This window comes from Lutra lutra, chromosome X, assembly GCF_902655055.1.
Source record: "Lutra lutra chromosome X, mLutLut1.2, whole genome shotgun sequence".
Lineage (NCBI taxonomy): Eukaryota > Metazoa > Chordata > Mammalia > Carnivora > Mustelidae > Lutra > Lutra lutra.
In genome coordinates, this window is record NC_062296.1 from 47057564 (window position 1) to 47066729 (window position 9166).

Sequence of the window (9166 nt, forward strand, 5' to 3'; positions counted from 1 at the left end):
AGCCCTGTCATTGGCATAGGAACTCAGTTCCTTGGGATAACTTTGATATGGTCAGCTCTGCCTTATGACCATCCCAGGGTCATAAGTGTTGTTCATGATTCTATTTGAAGCTCAAGACCACCACTGAAAAGTCGACATTCTCAACAGCAAAGTAAGGCAACACACAAGGATCTTGAGAGAAGTTCGGTGGAAGGGACCATTGCCTGGAACAGAGGATCTGGTTAATCAGAGTGGAGTGGAGTATTAACTATATTTTCAATGATCATTTTAAAAAGATAGGAAATCTGGGGTCCAGTTTCTTTGAGGTCTTTGAATTCAGGCAAGATATTATATGTAAGACATTCTGAATGGATTATTAGTATACATATATTTAAAATAGCTAAATTTCTCTGATTCCTGTTAGACGTTGTATCAGGCACTCTATAAATGATTTAGTCCTCAAAGTGACTCTGAGATGTGTTATTACCACCCTGTTTTATAGGTGATGCATATGAGATACAGGCATTTGGTAATTTTCCCCAAAGTCACATAGTAAGTAGCCAAGTATTTCCAGTCATCTCTGATTCCAGAGCTTAATTTTATTGTACTTTTCACCCTGTTCCTGTATGGCTCCTAATTGATTTTTAAGTATTACCCCAAGCCCTAGACTAGATTGCTTATAAGGTATGGTTTCTTAGAATAAACGTGGGTTTTACCTAGTTTGCCAAGGAAAACTTAAATGGCAAATCTGAGGAGTAAATGTTAATACTGTAAATTCAGTAAATCACTGTGGGCATTACCAAATAGGCCTTAGTACTAGGTATATCAAGGTGTTTCATTTCTGAAATTTTAGGAGGAGGATGAATACATTTTGGGAATCTTTAATGTTAACAGTCATCTCAGCCCCTTACTACATGTGCTCTTGGCCCCCATTTTACTCAACTTGAAATATGACTCGGAAAGTTGGCAGCTTTATAAAAGTATGCCAGCTAGCTTATTGGCATCTAAGTAAGTGCCCTTTGAAATTGCCTTGGGCAGCCATAGGCATTTTAAGAATGTCATCATTGCTGAGAAGACACTTGGAGCCTGTTCAAAATTGGTTTCAGAAACAATTTTATAAACTGTGAAAAGCAGCCCTATTCAGTTTCTTTAAGCATATTCAGAAGAACCTACTATGTGCTCTAAAGGCAATCACAAGACATTTCAAATAATACGTGTAGTAGTATTTAAGTAAATGGCTGCTGAGGTGAGTACTTCGAAATGATCATCACTCCTCATTCAACAGGTAAAGCATAGGAGATTTCATCCCTACTCACGAGGAGCAGGCATTTCAGTGGAGAGACGTGTAAATAGTTAAGAAATACAAAAACCTTAAAAGATAAATGTTGTATGTATCCCATCCCCATTCAAATGATACTTGAGAGGAGCAGTGAAGAGTAATGCGGTAAAAATGGGCTCATCTGAATTTAGAGTTTCATCAGCTAATAGGTAATGTGTGTTGTGCTCCCGTTAAATTCTAAGCATTGTGCTGGTCTGAGATTTTTTGGTTTTGGCATGATGGGGACCTGAAGCCTCTGAAATACTGCAGAGTTTATCAATGGGCAATGTTGGTGACTGTGATGTACCTACTTTTTAAATAAATTCACACTTTTTCCTTGTCTGCACCAAGTGTTCTAGAATAGCACTGTTAAGTAGGAGGATAACAATATGTCATTTTAACTTTTCTAGCAGCCACAATACAAAAGGTAAAAAGATATAGGTGAAATTATTAATTTGATTTAAGCCAATAAGGTCAAGATATTTTAACATGTTGAATTAATATACAAATAATTGAGATTTACAGGTTTTTTTTTTTTTCAAATCAAGTCTTTAAAACCTGGTATATTACACTTAGCATATGTCTCATTTTGGATAAGGCACATTTCTAAATGCTCAATAGAAACAAGTGACTAGCAGCTTCCATATTGGACAGTGCAGTTCTAGAATATGGGAGAGAATGGTTAACAGTAAGTAGAATGCAACTGGTGATGGATTTTAAAAGTTCACCTGTAGATACCCACATCTTACCTGCTCACCTCCACCACCCTAAAACTAAATGGGCATCATCTTTTTAATTCTGTGTCAAAACTAGCTTAAGAGTAGAGTGGCTTGAGGTGCATGGGTGGCTCAGTCAGTTAAGCATCCAACTCTTGGTTTCAGCTCAGGTTATGATCTCAGGAGTTGGGAGATGGGGCCCCCCTCGCTGGACTCCACACTTAGCAAGGAGTCTGCTTGAAGATCTCCCTCTGCCCCTCCCCCCACTCATGTGTGCTCTCAGATAAATCTTTTTTTTTAAGAGTGTCCATCCAAGCTTAAAAAAGTACCATCATCCTCCCCTTTTGAGGTTTATGTACTCCCTACCAAAGCGTGAAATCTAACCATTAAGAATTGGCAGGGGCGCCTGGGTGGCTCAGTGGGTTAAGCCGCTGCCTTCGGCTCAGGTCATGATCCCAGGTCCTGGGTTCAAGCCCCGCATCGGGCTTTCTGCTCAGCAGGGAGCCTGCTTCCTCCTCTCTCTCTGCCTGCTTCTCTGCCTACTTGTGATTTCTCTCTGTCAAATAAATAAAATCTTAAAAAAAAAAAAAAAGAATTGGCAAAAGACCTTAGCCAGTTGAGGGCTCAGTGATTAAAAATTAGGGCAGTCCATCACAACTTCAGCATTATGTAGCAGCCAATAAGTAGCGGTTGTCACATTTATTTATTGCACGAACAAGGACCCAAAGTTTTATGTGGATTCTCTTCATTCACTTACATGAAAACAATACAAATAATTTCCAAGCAGTTGTCCTATCATCTGAAATCACTGCATTTGAATATTCTTGGCATTTGTTAGAAATGGCTAACCTGGATTCATGTTTCTACTTTAGTTAGAAAGTAAGTGATACATTATGTTTAAATGACTTTGAGTGGAAGGGGGAAAGCTGACAGAATAGAGGCTACCAAATCAGACTTCAGCCCAAGTGAAAGCAAGTATTTCCTAACTCCCAAGTCTTTCTGATGTGATTGCTGAAAGCTTGTTTTGCTTTGTTCGACAACATGGAGTGAAATATTAACTCCTGTGAAAGAAGAGTCCTTGGAATTGACGTTTGGGGAGAATCTGATTCATTTACAATGGTTTTACTTGTATTTTCTGTGTGAATATACTGTAACATTTTCTGTGGCCTTTTTATTTAGGAATCTGAAAATCCATTTAGTAGTAGAAGATGGATATTTGTTTCTGTCATGTGTGACTCAAATCTCCAGCATGTGAATTGGACTGCTTGCTTGGATGAGGCCACAGGAGCACATCACCTCCCTTTTTTCAGTATTTTGGGTATAGCCCTTCTAGATTAAAGGTGAAAATTCAGGAAGAGTTTTGTTTTGTTTTGGCTCTGCCCTTTCCTGGATAAGGGGAAGAATGGAACAGTGTCTGAAACTGTTAGCACAAAGTACAGGATTGTTTCCTTAAGAAGGAGACCAACTCTGCAACTAAGCCCAAATTCTTCCATATTGCTCGAATGAAAGAAACTCCCCAAGTAATTAATGCTGTCTTCTCTGGCATCTGAGTTAATCCCTTTTCTCCACATTTTGGGACCAGTAAAGTAGCATCTACATTTTTAAACGAAAATCATTCAGCCTAATCTGCTAAGTCAAAATACATTCCAAATTTCATTTTGGTGTAGACATTATCTAACAGCACTTGTACAGACATGGGCACTGACTGGGCCCTTTCTCTGTTACTTTTTAAAAGTCTGAGGTCAAAATCACCTGGAAAACAAAGCTGGAAAAGCCCTCACTCTTTCTTTCCATCCTACCCCAATGTGTTTCCTTCAGTCCACACTACTGGTACATTTGATTTTGAGTACCTTACAAGTTATTTGCCCAGAATATATTAACTAGGCCTGGTTTAGGCCTTATTTCTTGTTTAAAATGCCAGTTTATAAAGATGAGCTTAGAAACCCGAGTGGGCTAAATTACTGACCCTTAACATTTTTGTGGATGACAATACCTACCTATTAACTGTTCCAAAGAGGTACTGTGGGACCCACTCGAAAGCATTTTGTGACTTCCAGGATCCACCCTCCAATCACCAGAACTGTATACAAACACTGGTTCTACTGAAAGGTTAATGTGAATTGCCAGCATGGCCCTGAAAGCTTCGGAAGGGGAGCTGGAGAGATAGTTATGGATTGATTAATAGATCAATAGATATTTGTACCTGTTTATCAGATAGCAGGCTAGGCAGGCCCTTTCACTTTTGTCCTCTTATTTGATACTCCAACTGGTTGGCAATCGGATACTTGCACTTTATGACTGAAATAGAATCAGAGGCTAAGTGACATCCTCTGGTTCCCACTGCTAATATTAAACATCCAAAATAAATTTATTGGAATCTACATAGCAACATTCCAGGTGTAGGGGATACTGTGGTAAATAAGACAAAGATCCTTGCATTCATGGCGCTTACATTCTGGTAGGGAGAGGCAGATAATACCTTTGTAAATACAGATTAAAACTGGTTAAATGCTGGGGAGAAAATAAAATGGTCTGATGTGATTGTGACTGAGATGGAGGAGGGTATTTGGAGAAGACCTTTCTGAGGAGGTGACACAAGCTGAAACCCGAATGAATAGGAAGCAGAACATTCCAGACCCAGGAAATGAGCTCAGGTCATTATTTAGAAGGAGGAAAGGGAGTAATGTTGAAGACAGGGGAGAAGAAATGAGTCAGTGGCCAGTCTGTGAGGGTTTTATAGTCCAGGGAAGAATAGGATTTTATTCTGAGATGAGAAGCTGTTGGAGTCTCAATCACGGAAGTGAAGTGTGCTGACTTAAATATCTACTAAGTGGCAGAATCTGAGCTACAAAACAGATCTGACTCTAGGGCTGCTGCATGTTCCATGACACCCTTCCCTGCCCCTTTCCTTCTACAAGCGGAAGTGCAATGAAGCTGGGTCCGCAGTAACCAGTGGAGATGGTTCTGCAGTGCTCCAAGCTTTCGACTTCTCTCTCAAGGTTTCCTTGTTTTCCTAAGAAGCTTGGTTTGTGAGATTCATATAAACAGCAAGGTGGCTCCTTATGTTATTTCATTGTCACCCAATTTGAGTGATTTTTCTGCCGTCGTTGAGAAATCCTCAGTTAACGGGGACCCAATGCAACAAATAATATGGAACTAGCCTCTCACTGATAACTGGGCCAACATTGCTCTGTTTTTCTTGGCTAATAACTGTAGGGGGCGGGGTTGCCCATACAATGAACCAAACAGCAGCTGTTACTACTTTTTTAAAGAGCCGATTACTAAAATCCTTTTCATTGGATGCCTCTAGGTGCCTTCTTTACGTGCCATTGATTTTACTGATGGGTAGACTGAATCCAACAAACTCAGATGAATCCAGTAAATTTAACATACATTTGTTGGGGCGCCTGGGTGGCTCAGTGGGTTGGGCCTCTGCCTTTGGCTTGGGTCATGATCTCGGGAGTCCTGGGATGGAGCCCTGCGTCGGGCTCTCTGCTCAGCAGGGAGCCTGCTTCCTCCTCTCTCTACCTGCCTCTCTGCCTACTTGTGATCTCTGTCAAATAAATAAATAAAATCTTAAAAAAAACAACAACAACATACATTTGTGGATTAGCTAATATGCCCTGCCGTTTTATGAGTGACAGTCACCCAGTTCAGTTGCCTGCATCAATGCAGGTTTACATGCAAACCATCCTGAGAAAGAATTGATGGTTGAAAAAGTGGAAACTCCGGATTGAATGCTTCTAGTTGTTCAGGGGATATGAGGCCTTAACCTAACCATGAAGTAAGGGTCCCAACCTTGGTGTCAAAGTTCATCTTCTGGATTTCAGATATAAGAGCAAAGGGCCAAATAAAATAGGGCCAGAGTAAAGGCAGTTATGAAGTACAGCATAGGAATCAGGACCAAACACGTGGAAACTGGCTCCTCTTCTGCTTGTTATGGTGGCAAATATTGCTTTCCTAGTCCATTAGGTAGGTCCTACCTCATCCCTCTGCCATACCACCACTAACTGTTGGGATGAGATTTTCAGGGCTGTAGGTGAGTGCAAACGGAGCAGACTCATTTACAGATCCTCTCAGGCTAAGCAAGTTGTGAGAAGAGGCCCTAGTTCAACAGGTGTGGAAACTAAGTTACTATGTTACTAAGTTATTATGACAAAGGACTCCACAAATAGTATATTTGATATGGATACTACTCCTGTGTAAGACACTTGCCTGGAAAAGTTAACTCTTGGCCTCCCGCCAACTCTGAAACTTCCTTCTATCTTGGCTCCTTCGAAAGAATCTATTCACCTGGAAATCCTACTGAATTATTAGAATTGTGTCTGGATAAGGACACATGGCCCCCAGGAACTTAAAGAGGCAATATAAGGTCCAGGCCTTGACAATAACGAGTAACAATGATTCTATTGAGCAAAAGGCCCATTAGAGAGGTTATTTAGACCTAAAGATGCAGTGAAACTGACATAGGTTAAGAGCCCGTCAGACTTAGATTCATTATGCCTCTTACAAGTGGTGTGGTTTTAAATGACACTTCTCTGAGTCAGTTTTCCTTTTTGCAAAGCAGGGATAACGATGCCTACTTTGTTGAGAAGCTTAGTGCTCACACAGGTAAATTCTATAGCACTTTATGAGACATTCTATTTAAGATATTGGTAAGATAGGAAAGCAGTACTGCCAGTGTAGAAAGGGTGGCTGAACCATCCTCCAATGACTGTAAAGTCTATACATCCGATCTTGAGACATTTAAAGAACACTGAGCACATAGTCTAGGAAACCAGCTTCAATAAATATGAATGCATCTGAACAATGATCTTTGAATGTCCAAGAAATCCTACTAGGTTTGTGTGAAGGAGATAGGCGGGTTGACAGGCACAGTTTTTCTAGAATAAGATGGGACCTGTCCATTGTGAGACAGAAAACAAAAGCCCATGTAACAGATCTCTGCTTTACTGTGTAAACTAGGATTACACATAATTGCCTGTGAAACAACAAATCAAATCAATGGCTGAAGATTCATTGCTATGGCAAACTTATTTTTTTTCTTTTTGCTCAGCATATAGCCACTGTTTAGAGGCTTCAACCATAGCTAGATAGGCAAGTAATTAGAGTACCAGGTGCAAAAAACAAAAAAACAAAAAACCCAAAACAACAAAACACACCCAAAAAATCTGTTAAATAGGATAAATGCTAAAAGAAGCATCTTACAATGGTTCTTTTAAAACTTGCATGTGGCTCAACAAAGATTCCACACATGCTGAGTGATGCTAAAAAAATATGTCTTTGATAGAGTTGGAAAATATTGAGGAGGAAAAGAAATGTAGGAAGTGTGGAACTTAGGCCCAGGGAAAGGTTCTGTCAGAAACCAATGACTCAGGGGGTGCCTGGGTGGCTCAGTGGGTTAAACCTCTGCCTTCAGCTCAGGTCATGATCCCAGGGTCCTCGGATTGAGTCCTGCATCGGGCTCTCTGCTCAGCAGGGGGCCAGCTTCCCCCTCTTTCTGCCTCTGCCTGCCCCTCTGCCTACTTGTGATCTCTCTCTATCAAATAAATAAAATAAAATAAAATAAAATAAAAAGAAACCAATGACTCCCAGAATCTTACCTACAGTTTTTCCTGTTTCCCTTTCTCTTATAACTTGAGGTCCTCTTCTCTAGGAACAGCAGCTTTCAGGTATCCCTTAGCAACATTTTAGACACTTTATCCAGAAGCATTCTGTTTGTAATCTGAGCCCCAGGTCTGAGTTGAACTGAGATTTTCCTTTGTTCTTCTGAAAGGAGTAAACAACCTGCAAAAAGACCACTGAGACAATTCATCTAGAGGGAATCTCTCTTTGCATTACCCCATCCATCACACAAAGCCCTGATTCTTTTCTCAATATGCTCAGGACAGTTCAAGGCTTCAACCACCTGAGATAATTGCTCAGAGAAAAAAAGGACTATTGGACCCCTTCATTCTTCTCTAGTTAACACTGATTTTATCCACAGCTATGGTATTGTTCCTTTATGTAAGAATTGTTTATCTTCCTATCTCAGAAGAAATTTCCTCATGGTTCTAACTATTCTCCATACCCCGATAACTCAAAAATCTGTATTTCTAGGCCTGACCTCTCTCCAGTTGTTTGCTGGACATCTCAACCTGACTATTTTACAGGTACTTTAGACTTGTGGAATATCCTTCCCCTATTTCAGTAGGCGGCACCATGTAGTGATTGGCAGTGGACTTGAACTGCTAGGCCTAGCTGGTGAATGGGCCATTTCTCAAAACAAAAATCATGAAGTAGGCAAGAAGCTTCTAAGAAACCTTGAAGCATGATTAAGCTAGATCCTAAGGGTTAGTGTAACAAATTAGAAGTACAGATTGGAAAATCTACCTTGGCAGTGTATGGCTGAAAAAAAAAAAAAAGGTTAAGCTATCTAGAGGGGAAATGCCAGTAGGTAGGAAGACTCTTAAGGGACATCTGACCAGCAAGAACTAGAAGAACTTTGGTATAAGAGAATGTGATGGAAGTGTGGACAAGTTGATGCTGGAAAGTACACTGGTGAAAGTTAATGAGTTTTGAGAGGTTAGGTTTCAGGACAGTAATAAAAGTTGCAAAGTCTCAGTGCTGCACTGACAGTTGTGAAACATGGGGCCATTTACCTGTCCTTTTGGCATCTCAGTTTCCTTATTTGCAAAAAAAGGCATTTGGACTGTTTTTTCCCAGCTAATTAAATTTGTTAAACTTTTATTTTGAAATAATTATAAATCGACAGGAAATTGGAATGATAATAAAGAGAGATACTATATGCCCTTCACCCAGTTTCCCCTATTGACTGCACCTTAGGTAACTATAGTACAATATCAAAACAAAGAAATTTGTATTAGTACAATGTACATCTGTAGTTCAATGCCATTTTATCACATGTAGATTCATATAACCACCACAACTATAAAGATACAGAATCATTCCATCACCCCAAAGATCCCTCATGCTACCAATTTATATTCACACCTATTCCCCCCACACCACCACCACCTCTAATGCCTGGCAATCACTAATCTCTTCTTCATCACTATAATTTTGCCACTCAGAGACTGTTATATAAATGTAATAACACAGTATGTGACCTTTTAAAGTGGGCTTTTTGTCATTCAGCATAATACCCTTGAGA